Source organism: Phodopus roborovskii, unplaced genomic scaffold (assembly GCF_943737965.1).
Source record: "Phodopus roborovskii unplaced genomic scaffold, PHOROB, whole genome shotgun sequence".
In the NCBI taxonomy this organism is placed as follows: Eukaryota; Metazoa; Chordata; class Mammalia; order Rodentia; family Cricetidae; genus Phodopus; species Phodopus roborovskii.
In genome coordinates, this window is record NW_026126140.1 from 43084 (window position 1) to 57444 (window position 14361).

The window sequence follows — 14361 nt, forward strand, 5'->3', positions numbered from 1 at the left end:
GGAACAGACTGCTTTTTCAGCAGTTTTCTGCTTTACCAAGATAAGGCTCAATTAGAGTTTTAAGGTTTCTGTGCAAGTGGATGTGACTCAAGGCCAGCTCCCAACATATCCCCCTATTTTATTATTTTTTATGGAGGGTCTATCTTAGGCTACACAGTGGGCTCCCACAATCGGGACCCTGGGGATGGGCTTGTCACTATGTAAGGAATGGGTAGGACCTCTGTCTTAGGCTACATAGGGTGCACCCGCCCTCAGCACTCAAGGACATAGTAAAAAATCAGGCAAGAAACTCAGGCAAGATGAGTGGGCTCCTCAGACACGGCCCTATGATATTCCCGCATTGAGGGACATACAGCCGAAGAGGAGGGTTTGCATCTGCTTTGTGGCACTGTGATACTCCCATCGTTGACGTCTCCATATTTGAGAGAACCAGGTCCTCTGTTGTTCGAGTCCTGTGAAATCAAGTCCTTGTCTAGGGAGATCAGAATTGGCATTGTCAGCATCCTCAACAGGTTCCTCAGAGGAGTCCTGTTCCTTTTCCAAAAGCTGATGACAGTGTACAAGAATAGGTTTTTTGAGTATGGAATCAATTTGAGTTTTGATCTGTTGAGTTAGTCTCTGGAATGTCCAAGGCTCAAAAGTCAGCAGAAGCAATAATCCCACCAATGGTCCCAGGAAAGAAGGAAGCAGGGTAGAAAGCCAAGGGGAGGTGGAAAACCAGTTTTTATACCAGGACTCTGCCTGTTCCCTCTGTCATTTACGTTCCTCAAGACTTGTCTGTACTCTATCTAAGCTGTCTTCCACTAAGCCAGTCTTGTCAGCATAAAAGTAACATTCCTCTTTTAAGGCCACACAAAGGCCACCCTGTTGCAAGAATAATAGATCAAGCCCTCTTCTATTCTGTAACACAACTTCTGCTAAAGATGTATGTGAATCCTTTAGATTTTTTAGTCCATATTATAATTCTTTAATATCTTTATGTAATGCCACTGTGAGTCGATTGAAATGGGTGTTAGTCTGTACTAGAGAGGCTGTTCCTGTCCCTACCCCAGCAGCTCCAAGACCTAGAATAACAGCCAAGGTAATGGCAGTTACCAGTTCTCTTTTTACATGGCTGAAAGTATCTCGACCCCAGAAGTTAAGGAAGGTTTCTGGATCATGTATAGTGAGTCGAGGTACCAACTGGAACAACGTACAATAGTCTCGTTTCGTTAGAAAAACTGAGACTACTACATAAGTAGTCAATCCAGAGGAACAGGCAAGATAGGTTCCATCTGGAGCTGTAACATAAATGTATTGTGAGGAAAGTACGACTGTTTGGTTCCATATTGGAATTAATGAGGAGGGAGGAATCATGTGAGGACCAAGAAGACAAAGACCCAGTCCTGAGACTTGGACAATGGTTAGGCCTTGTTCTGTGGAGGAAGTAGGGCTCCATCTTAACTGGCTAGTATCATTAGTAAAGACAACATTATCAAAAACAGCAATCCCTTTGTAAAAGGGGGGACCTGGAGAAAAGCAAATCCAGCATTCTTGTAGATCTGTATTATTGGTCAGATGGAGGGTATGAATAGTTGAATTGGCTAATGCAAGAATCAATTCTGCAGAGGAAGGAGGTCCAGGGGGTAAGGTGGGTTGAAAATTTCCTGTGACCTTCATGGGGGAAGGGTAAGGTTTGGCAGAGGGTCTAACAGGAGGCCTACGAGGGACATTTCCCTTCTGGTGTAATTCAGGATTGGGGACAACGGCTGTTTTAGGGCTCGAGGGAAGAGATTTTTGTAGCTGTATTTTAAAGGTAAGGCCTATATCTTCTCCTGAAATATACAGGTGAAGACCCCATTGAGCCCCTCAAGTTGGCCAATTTTGTAATTGTTTTCCCCCATTGGTGAAAGAGATCAACAAAGGATTACACCAGTGACTGGAGCATTGTCGATTATAGGGAACAGGTCCTGAATTTAACTCATAAGAAGGGGGATTTAGGCGCTTAACCATTATAAGATTCCCAACTAGAGGAGGGTTTCCAATATGTGTCCCCAGTGGTCTCACATCCCCAGGCAGCGCAAAAGTAATCTTGTTCAAAGCCATATTTGTCCTCTATAGATCGGTCTCCATGGGATCCAGGGCAGACATATATAGGTGCCATAGTAAGATAAGTCCTGGACTGCCCATTAAAACATCCCGCTAGGGAAGTAGATCTAATATTTGTATTGACCGGTCTGGACCGGGGCAAGTAATAGCTAGGCATTCCCAACCTGGTTTCAGAAGCCCCCATAGCCAGGGCACAGAGATCAACAACTAAGAAATCAAAAGAGGGTTGGGGCCCAACATGTGAGGAGGTGTTGGCTACATCTCCAGCTTCATTGAAGATGATCCATGTATAGTTTTAGATTCGATACTGGTTAGAGATGGCAGGAACTCCCAAGGACAGCAGGCTGCAGGCGGTCCAGAGAAACAGCATGTTTGTATCTGGAATTTAAACACAATTGGAATTTTTCTCAGGGTTTCCCTTGGGTGGGTTATATAATTTTAACAGGCGTTCAGGCAGCCATCTGGAATTATTGGCCTGAATATCAAATATGCAGGTATGTGCTTTTCCCCAGATAAGCACTGGATCTGGTCCATGCCATTGGTTGGTAAGTGGATCTTTCCATAATGCCTGGGTATGATCGTGTGCTGTGGTCGGATGCCAAAGGCAATCAGCAGCTGACTTTCCAAATTTATCATAGGTAAGGAAATTAAGCACAAACAAGGAATGGTTTAGAAGATTTTTAGGATTATTTTTATTGGGGTACAATTTTTCTCCCCCAGAATACAGTTTATAAAGCATATTTTTAAGTGTCTGGTGTGTTCTTTTGACAACTCCTTGACCTTGGGGATTATAAGGAATGCCTGTAATATGTTTAATTTTTTTATTGGGCACAAAATGTTGAAATGCTTTACTAGTATATCCAGATCCGTTGTCTGTCTTTATAATTTTTTGGAACTCCCATGTAAACAAAACTTTTTAAACAGTGACTTATCACATGTTTAGTGGCTTCTCCAGTTTGTGCAGTGGCCATTAAGAAGCCTGAATACATATCGACTGTCACATGTACATACTTTAATCTGTCAAATTTTGTAATATGAGTAACATCCATTTGCCATAAATGATTAGGAATCAGGCCTGAAGATTTATTCCTGTATTAGTTACTGATAAATATTGTGGGCACATATCACAGTGTTTGACAATCTGTTGAGCAGTCTCTGTAGTTAAACCAAACACTTTTCTTAGACTATTCCTATTTTTATGATGACGCCACCTTCTTAGGGGAGGCTGGAAATGAATCCAATATATAAGGCCATTTTTGCAAAAACTGGAGGAAAGTATAACTACAACAAGAAGCTGTTCATAATCTAGGTGCCAAAGATGGGCTTTTTCAATGCTTTTTAATAGAATTGGATGGCCTCTTTGGCCTTGGTGTAATTTGTCTGGGAGAGGTCTGAGCTGGATCCCCTGGAAGAATATTATATATTGGTCTAAGCTCCCCGTTTTAATGGAGAGAGAGGTGGATCCATTGAACATCTACCAAAAACTTTTTTGCCAATTGTGAAGAGTTTTTAAATTTGAACAATCAATTTGGAGTCTTTGAAGGTGGAGGACAGTCTGTTGGATTCGATAGCCTAGGTATGTGTAAGGAGGTTTCTTTTGAATATTCTCTCGAGCCAAAGTAAATCCATGAGCCTTCAGGTGTAGCACCGCTGACCACGGCCGGGTGGGGGGGGGGGGGGGGGGGGGGGGGGTGGGGGGGGGGGGGGGGGGGGGGGGGGCCAGGAAGGCACTCTCTCTGGCGTGGCGGGGACAGGGGGGGGGGGGGGTGGATTTCCTGGTCTTCTTGGGGGGGGGCTGTCTAGGTTGTAAGTTATTTCTCCCTGAATAAACATCTATTCGGCCTATTTGTTTATCCTGATCCTTATTTACCACAATATTCAGGAGTTCCTGTCATGTAGCAAACACTTTAAGACATCTCTCCTCAGCAGGCGCTGCCAGCAGAATATCATCCATATAATGGATAATGTAAAGATTAGAAAACCTCTACCTGATAGGATCCAGGCAAGCAGCCACATAAGCCTGGCATATTGTAGGACTTTAGCCATTCCTTGGGAGAGCACCACCCATTGAATGTGACGGGTGTGTTTCCCATTAGAAATTGAATCGAAGGAAGGCTAAATGCAAACCTGGGGATAACTTGGGAGTGCAGCAGAATGGAAAAGAAGCAACCCTTTAAATTAATAACAATTAGATGCAGGGAGGAATTGGGGAGGGGTAACTTTGCTGACTCTGGTGCTCTGGTACATAAATGTCTGTTTATCTCAGTTCCTGGCGTCTTGGCTCATCTCAGTTCCTGGGTTGAATGGAACAGACTGCTTTTTTTAAGCAGTTTTCTGTTTTACCAAGATAAGGTTCAATTAGAGTTTTAATGTGTAAGTAATTCTGCAAGAGGATGTGACTCAAGGCCAGCTCCCAACAGAGTAGGACTTCTGTCTTGTCTCTAGGTTAAGGCAGTATGCTCCATGGGGGATTTGTCCAAGGTCCTTTTGTGCACCAGGGATACATCCTGGTTACACTGTCTGAGGTCTCTTATACTGCTCAGGCCTTCTGTCTGAGACCCATATTCAGGGGGTCTGAGTTAGTTCCATTCTGGATATCCAGCTATCAGTCTAGGGGCCCCTTATCTCCTCCTTGTTCAGGTCAGCTGTCTCTATGTGTTTATGCAACCTGGTATTGTCCTCTCCCTCTTTATCGGATTCTAGTTTGACTCAGTGTTTACTTATGGGTGTTTGCTTCTGTTTTCAACAGGTACTAGATGAGGGCTCCATGATGGTGGATAAGTTAGTTGTTGATTTCACTATCTGGGAAGTGCATTCATGGTAGCCTTTGAGGAAAGGATTTCCATCACAGAGCATTGTGTAGAAACTTTTTTGTAGTCAGGTCCATTATTCTATTGGAGCACAGGGATGGCAATTTACCAAACAAGAAGAGGTTCTGTTTGTCCAGCACCTTCTAGAAGTTCTGCCCTTCACATCTAAAGTTTAGGGGTCAGATCCATGAGGAGTTACTATCATTTTTTTTTTATCTTTTGCCATCAAAATTGCTTTTCTTCTGTTTTTAAAACAAAATAAATAAAAGATCTTATTTTACATATATCCCAGTTCCATCTCATCATCCCATTCCCCCAAGCGACCTTCCCATCCTATCCTCCATGCATTACTCAGGGAGGCTGAGGTCTTCCAGAAGGGATCATCAAAATCTGTCAAGTCATTTGAGCATTAGCCCAGGCTCTCCCCCTTGTGTCTAGGCTAAGGGAATATCCATATTTAGAGTTAATTTTGGGCATGATCTAAATGATATTCTTTAATCTTCTTCTTTAAGTGTGTGTGTGTGTGTGTGTGTGTGTGTGTGTGTGTGTGATTTTTTGAAATAGGATTTCTCCTTGTAGCTTTGCAGCCTGATTTAGAATTTTCTATGTAGTGCAGGGTAGCCCCAAACTTACAGAGATCTGTGTGTCTCTGCCTCCCTAGTGCTAGGTTAAAGTCAAGTGCCAATAAAGACATGTATATTTGATATTCTTGTGTTGGAACACACTCCACCGTTGAGCTCTTTTGTGGCAGATGGGAATTGTTGATATAAAGGTTTACCAATTCTTGGTGGATAGTTAGTCTCTCAAGGGAATTTAGCTGAGGTAGTGCTGCCACTAAAATAAAAAAAAAATGAGTTTCATGCTAACCAGTCATGTTAGAGATTAGGATGCTAAAATATGCATTTGCTCTCCAGGATATTCCAGATATTTTGCTCCAAATCATGGCAATGGACTAAGCACTGATTTAAAAACAGCCCCAATGCCCATCTCCTTTCCATGGAGGAAGGCTTTTACAAGCTGTTCAAGGGTGCATTACTGAGTCACAATGAACATTAGGACCTCGTGTGCCATAAACATCCATTTTCTTCTTGAGAAAATCATGGCTGTCATATGAGCAAGATGAGCCCATGTGACAAGTGTTTGAAAAGGAAAATAGTGATGTGTTGTTGGCTGCTCTGAGCAAGCAAGAATTTTTGTCTAGGGCCTCACTTATGAAGAAATAACATAGCTCCATCTGAAACACAGGAAAGTGCTTGTCAGAGCAAATAACAGCCTCAGGGTTCTAGTCTTAGGTGTTCATCCTTTGAAACAAGGAAGATGCTTGGGAGAGAGTGCAATTGTGTATGATCAGGGCCTTTGTGGAGGCTTGCTTCAGATCCCAAGAACACAACTCTTCCCACTACATTGAGCTCTGGTTATTGGGCCCATCACAACTGAGGTCTTAGCTAGTAATGTCATTGGGATTCCCTTTGTTCCCCCTGCACTGCATTATTTGAGTAGCATTCTCTTTGTCCCTTTGAATGGTAACTCCTGTTGACTTCCTAGAAGCCCCCTACTTCCTTCCATTTCCACATGGGAGTAGTATACAAGACACTATTCCTCACAATAAGCTTACTCAGAATAAGACACAGCTTCAGGAAAACCTCCCTGACCAAGCTTGCATCTTTTCTTTGTTCTGCCTTCCCTACTTTTCTCATCTTCTGGCACTTCTTCCTAAGGACCTGTCAGTAAAGTGTGATCTGCTGTTTCATGTTCCTCCTGTACTATGAAATAATTATGGTGCTACCTTTTGGGTTGAAGGCTTATATTGCCTTACTAGCCCAACGAGCAGTAACCTGTCACTATTTAAATTCCTGAAATTATAAGCTGGAGTCAGACATTGAAAGAACTTAAAGATGGCAAAACATGTCGAATGCAAAATCTGTTTTAGGAGTCAGGTTGTGGTGGTCCACGCCTTTAATCACAGCACTCAGGAGGCACAGGCAAGTACATCAATGTGAATCAAGTTTAGCATGTTCTACACAGGTACGCCTGAGATTCTCTCTTCCATCTTTTGAATTCTATTGGTTATGCTTGTGTCCGTAGTTCCCGATTTTTTGCCCAGCTTTTCAATTTTCAGCATTCCTTCCGTTTGTGTTGCCTTTACTTTCTCAATTTCAGTTTTCAAGTCTTGAACTGTTTCCTTCACCTGGTTAATTGTTTTTTTCTTGGCTTTCTGTCCTTTCCATAAGAAATTTGTTCATTTCTTCCACTTTTTTTGGTTGTTTTTTCCTCCTTTTCTTTAAAGGATTTTCTCACATCTTCTTTGAGGGCCTCTATCATTTTTATGATGGTAATTTTTAAGTCGTACCCTTCTGCTTCTTCTGCTTTGTTGTTGTGTTCCATTCTAGTTGGTGTAGATTCCCTAGATTCTGGTGGTGTCATGTTTGTCTTTCTGTTGTTAGGTGTTCTCTTGTATTGCCTTCTTCCCATAGCTTCTTCCAGTAGGTGTTGTTGGTGTCTCCCCCCCCCCTCTATGGTACTTCCCCGATGGGCTTATGTGGGTCTGAGATTCAATATCTGTAGCTCTGTGTGGTCCAAGCTCTCTAGGAGGTTTCTCCGCAGACCGGGATCCAGGGATGGGGTCAAGGATGAGGATCCAGAAGAAGATGCCAGCAGGTACTCACAGTGGTCCTCTGGCCAATAGCTCTGGCCAATAGCTCTGGCCAATAGCTGGCGGAAGAGGGCAAGGGCTGAGCTGGAACTTGAGAAGGTTTTGCAGGATGGTGGGATCTCCCTGGAAACTGGCGCTCTCCAGCTGAGACCTCATTCTTTGGCAGAGGCCAGGATTTGGTGGTCAAGGAATTTGCCTGCAGGAACTCTGAGTGGACCCACAGAGATAGGCGGATATCTGGGAGGGCCCCGGGACTCCAGCAGAGGACTGGAGGCGGGGTCAGAGACCAAGCCAGTGGAAATTACGGGTGGTCCCGCATGGATAGTCAGGTCTCCTTTGTTCGGAGTTGCTCCTAGAAGTCTCCGAAGTAGGGTGGACTGTTGGCTCCACCCTCTGTCCCAGTGCTTAACCCCTGGTATCATTTTTATAGATTTCATTTATTTATTTATTTATTTATTTATTTATTTATTTATTTATTTTGAGACCCAATTTCTTTGTGGCTCTGGAGCCTGCCCCAGACTAGATCTTGTAGCCCAGGCTGATCTTGAACTTACAGAGATAGGCTTCCCTCTGCCTCCTGAGCACTAGCATTAAATACATGTGCCACCACCACCCAGATATTGGTATCTTTTTAAATGTCTTTTTTAAACATATTAATGCTTTTATCTCTATTTTGCTGTACTCCTCTTTCTTAGATTTTACTTATTTAATTCCTTTTCTCAAGTGATGTTGATGATTGATTTCTGATTAGAGCAAAGTCTCTTGTAACTTTGGCTTTTCATATGCTGAGCTATTGAGAATTGCTTTGAACTCCTCATCCCGCTTCTCCTGGACAGTGCTGGGAAGAAAATCCTACATGTCCTTCTAGTCTGGCCTTTGACTTGTCACTGAGAAGTAAAATAGACCAGAAAATGAGTGAACTCCTTACATGTCTGATTATTGTGGCAACATATAAATGAAGCGGGATTTATGCAAGAATTGAGTACATGACCCACTTTGATACTGGTGGAGTCACAGTGCAGAATGTGACAGGCAGGGTGGAGGCTGAGATTTCCTCCTTTATCAGTAGTCGAGGTGAGCAATGTAGAATTAGATAATCATTCCTAGATAATCCATAATTGTCCCAGTGGGTAGTTTCTTGGAATCCATGGATAAGGACTATCAAGAATCTGGATGGAGAGAGACCGTAACGTGAATACAAATTGCTATAGTTACAGTATTCAGCCAAAACAGGTCCGGGTGAACTGTTGTGGACTAGGTAACAGGACTGTTACTTTTTGTGGTTGTAGATGTACAGTCTGAGAGAAAAGGTTTGAGAAATCCTTGTTGTGCTCTAAGAGAAACCCCTAGTCTCTGGAGCACATGGCCATGAAGCGATTTCCAGCTTTTCAAAATATTTTTTTTTAGAACATAACTGCATCATATCCACATACTCTTTCCTGCCCCCAAGCCCTAGCATGATTCCTCATTATTTTCCAATTCACAGCCTGCTTTTCTTAAACAGGATTTACACACTGAAAACAGTGAACATTTGAAGGTTTCATGCCCAACTATGTGGTCAAGAGTTAAAAGCCATGAACAATAAGTGTGTAATAGAATGTGCACACAAAAGACACTGTGATTTTCCCAATGAGCAGTTTGTGTTCCAGGACAGTAGAAGAATGTATACTAAAACACAAACTTTCTTGACTAGGCCCCTGTCTCCTGGGTAGGTAGTGCAGAGCTACAAGGACTGTGCAATCTGAGTCATTGACTTCTGATCCCCTGGTAGGGGGGCTGCAAAAATTATAGGTCAAACTGTGTGGTCCCAGCCAATTTGGGACTCTGAAAAGGCTTCTTTCCAGGACTCCCTTTTCCTTCTGCCCTATTGAGATTTAAGGAAGAACACAGGTTACACCATTTTAAGTGTAGGATTTTTAAAGCAGGTATGCTCAGCTGCCATTTCTGGAATGATTTGTATGGACTCTGAGACAGACTGGTTCTTTTCATCCATGAGGTAACCTGGGCAATTGCCCCTGTCTTCTGAGTCTTCCCATTCATGTGCTTCTTGGTTTGCTAGAGACTCTGTAGCCCTGGCATGGGAGGATGTGCTGCATATTACATAACTGTCCAGTATGCACATGCATGCAATGCCGTTTGTGTGCAGTGGTGGCTGACACTGGAAAACTGAAGTCTTATTTCTTGAAGTTCTGTATATTCCATTCCACTTTCAGGTTTGTCTTCTAAATATTTTAGAAAGCATTAAAAAAAATGATGATGTGTATGTCTATAAGCCATACAAGATCATAATGTTTTTAAGTCTATGCTACCTCCCCTTATAAGACATGTTACATGAAGTTTAATTCCAGGGGACAAAAGGAGTCCCTGTTCTGCAGAGATTTCTCAGGTGGGTATGGTTTTGGGTAGCGAGTTAGGTCAGGGTCCTAATGTTGGGCCACCTAACATGTGGCAGGAAAGCAGATTTTAAAATATTCTTCCATGTTATTTGTGGAATGGGCATCAGTGGGGATGGCTCCAGAGTCATAGCAGAAGATGAGCTCCTTTTGCATAGAGAGCTCTAGAGCAGGGACCTCCTGTCTTTGGAATAGATATCCATAGCTGCAGGGTCAAAAGTGTTGAATGGTTACTTTGGGTTGATTTAATTGGGGTGTTGAAGTCTGATTATTTAATCTCTGTACACATGGTTTCATAGGTATTTGGATAACATTGATCAAGATCAAACTTTTCCTAGCAAACTTTCTTTTGTACTTTATATTAATAGTTGATGATATTTTCTGGCCTTTGTTCTTGGGTTATTCTCTCTATTTCTTTTATTCTTTTACAAATATTGTTCGTATTTTGATTGTTGTAACTTTGTGGTAAGTATAAAAGTCATATTGTGTCAGTTTTTGTACTGTGTTTTCATAATTACATTGAGCATCCTGTGTATTTTCGAAGAAAAATGTTAATCTGCCTTTGTAATAAGCATTTTGTTATAAATTGTTGCTCATTGTCATTGGATTGTATTCATTTTATGTTGCAAACTTACCATGTATAGGATCTTAATTCTGATGCTTCATATTCCCAAAGACCATTATTTAGTTCTTTATTTATTTTGGTTTTATTGTTAATCTGTGGAAGAGTGTTGGCTCATCAGATAAAATATGTTGTGTATCTTGGCAAGGGACTCAGCATATATTCTTTTGGGGGATGACCAAAGGTCAGATACTAACACTCAACTTCACATAATTATCTACATCCGATAACCTGTATATTCCTACAAACCATTTTCTCTCATGCTCAAACACACAAAATGTAGCAATAAACTTTATAAATTGATAAAGATTTATACCCTCAATCCTTGTCTTGTACACCATAGTTTAGCTTTGACACACTACACTGGAAACTGTAAAGCTAATTCTAGTTAGTCTTAATAGTCAAAATATGGACTCAGATATGTGGTTAATGATGAACGATCAGAGAAGCAGAGCAGTGATCCCCTAGTTCTTACTTCTACTCTATCTTCAGACCAAAGGGTCTGGCGATTTTGATCCTAGGAGTCTTCCATTAGAACACAATGAGCTTCTGTCTTCTTCACCCTTATATTTCTCTCTCCTCCCAGCCATATCTACCTCCAAAGTACAGGAATAAAGGAATGAGCCATGACCTGTCTTTCTTTCTCTTTTAGACAGGATAAATCCAGTGTATCCTGGGGTGGCCATGAAATTATATAGATCCCCCTGATCCAAACTTCTTTGATTAAAGGTGTGTTCCTCCATGGCCTGTCCTCTATGGCTAACTACTGCCTAGCTACACATTCTGTTCCTAAAGCAAGTTTTTTTTTTTTTTTGATAGATTTATTTATTTTTTGTTTTTTTGGTGTTGTTTTGAGACAGGGTTTCTCTGTGTACATTTGGAACTCTACCGAAGACACAGAGATTCACCAGCCTCTGCCTCTCAAGAACTGGAAGTTAAGGCCTGTGCCACCACCATCTGGCAGGCTTCATTTGCTAAAGCACAAACAAAATACAACAACACTTGGAGGAAAATTTTACAGTCTCCACAAATATAATTCCATGTGGATCCTGCTGAGTCTACCCCTTTATAGCACTGAAGCGTATTTCTTTGAAATACTTGTGTATACTGAAGACCAGCTGGAACATCCACACCCATAAACCAAACAAATACCAAATTCTTCAAATGTACATTGGTCAGCACGATTGATGTACTAGCTGGCCCAGAGCCTGTAAGACATTCCAATAAAGCCACGTTCTATAGACATAGAGAGATATGTTCTACCAATCCTGCTCTAACAGAAAACATCGAGTAATGCAGCTGTTTCCTCACCTTCCTACTGAGGAACCTGTGTTGGTTCACCATAGTCCTCATAGATAAAGACATTTTTCTCAGCCACACTCTTTGAGTATTCAGCTTATCATGCAGATGACACTTGTTATTATTATTCACTTCTCAAGAATTTGACTCTAATTTCAGGAATAAAACTCCAATACAATTGACCAATATCCCTGGCGTCTGTCAGGAGAAAATTGTATCATCTTGTTTGTAATATTGCTCATGCCTTTCTCTCATGGTTTTCTGAGGTACCTGTAACAACCAGGTAAAAAGTCCCCTCAGGTCTCCTGACCTCAGCAAGATAGCACAGAACAAACATCACTTGTGTCCTAAAAAATGTCCCTATATTTTAATATTCTGGGGAGTCTTCCATCTGTTTAATAAGAGAATCATTTCAGTCAGCATTGTACAATGGTCTGAGCAAGCTCTACACATTATGTGGAGGAAGAAAGAGAGATTGAGTCTGTGCATGCAGGAAGAGAGCTGGACCATTTAAGGGTGACATGAGGAAGCGACATTGAAATTTGTGTCTGACTATGCAGTGGTGGCTGTCGTCTTTTATTCCAGCACTCAGGAAGTAGAAGAAAGTAGATTTCTGTGAGTTTGAAGACAGTCTGGTCTACAGAGTAAGTTCCAGAACAGCAGGGTCACACATGGTAACTGTGTATCAAACACCAAAAGAAATTAATTAATTAATTAATTAATTAATTAATTAATATTGAACAAGTAATGAGAAAAATCTACTAGAACGTGACAAAAACAAGATTAATAATAATAATTAGGAAGGAATTGACCAGCACAGTTTACTGAGTGAGTTCTTGCACAGCAGGGACCAACAGGGAAATTCTGTCAAAAAAAAAAAAAAATCAAAAAACAAAACAAACAAATAAGTTCCTGTTCGTGCAGATCTCTGAAATGTCTAGGTCTAGAGTAGAAGCCAGGGGCAAAGGAGGTTCGGGGCTTGCTGTGTGTATAAGAACACTCTTCCCTTGAGAAAGAGCTCTTGTCACTCAAGCCTCACTAGACAACCAGGGACACTAAGCAACCCTGCCAGTTTCAGGTCTTGAAGGAGACTTCCTGGAGCCATGCTGCAGGCTTGGTTTTATATCAGAACAGGTGCCAGAGGAGTGATTGCTGCTCTGTGAGTGCTGCTGTGGGGAATTTATTGGAGAGCATGGATAAGCACAGAACATGAGGTATGGTAAGCAAGGGGGTGGGGAGGGTGGGGTGGGTATTCATGAAAGTCGGTTTGGCAGGCCCTCCAGGAGGAGGCTAGACTGGAGTATGCTGCCACATTCAGTGTTCTGCTAGGCCATTGTGGTCCTAGCAGCTTCCCTGACCAGGGTATTGCCTATGAATACTTCTCCATGTGGGTTGCCTGAGGAAAGGAATTAAATCAGGTAAGATTGTGAATAATCTTCTTTGTAGTCAGCTCCATTATGGTTTTGGTGCACAGGGATGGCTATTTATAAAGAAGGAGGGGTTCACTTAGTCCAGTGCCTTCAAGAAGTTCTGCTCTTCACATGTAACATTTAGGGGTCACATCCATTCAGAGTTATCATGTTCTCTTTTGCCATCAAAATAATTTTTCTTCTGTTGTTAAAAAATAAATATAAAGATATTATTTTACATATCGATCCCAGTTCCCTCTCCCTCCCATCCTCCTATTTCCCCCAGCGACCTCCCCATCCCATGGGCCATGCATTCCTCTGGGAGGCTGAGGTCTTTAGGAGGGATCATAAAAATCTGTCAAGTCAGTTGAGTTTTGGCCCAGGCCCTCCCCCTTGTCTCTAGGCTAAGGGAGTATCCACATTTGGAGTTAACTTTGTGTATGTTCTAAATGGCATTCTTTTTCTTCATTTCTCTGTGTAGCTTTGCAGCATGATCTAGAATTTTCTATGTGGAGCAAGCTAGACCCAATCTCATAGAAAACTTCTTGCCTCTGTTTCTGAATTGCTAGGTTAAAGCAAAGGGAAAATACAAACATCTGTATACGGCATTCTTGTGTTGGATTACATTCTACCACTGAGCTGTGACATAGAGGAGGGGAATTGTTTATATAAAGGATTTACCAATATTTGGGAGATAGGGAGTTGCAAAAAACTTATTTAGCTGAGATATTGCTACCCCCAAATTAAAAAAAAAAATAGAAAAAAGTTAAGTTGTGTGCTAACCAGGCATGTTACAGAATAGGATGCTATAATATACATTTGTTCCCCAGGATACTCCAAATATTTGGATCCAATCCATGTCAATTAGCAAAGCAATGATTTACAAACCCCCAAGGCCCACCTCCATACCATTGATTAGGTCTTTTACAAGCTGTACAAGGGTGTATTACAGGGTTCCAATGAACATTAGGTGCTGGTGTGCCATAAACATCCAGTTTTCTTCAAGATAAAATCATGGCTCTGTCATATGGGCAAGATGAGCCCAGGTGAAAACTGTTTGAAAAGAAAACAGTGATGTGTTGAGGGC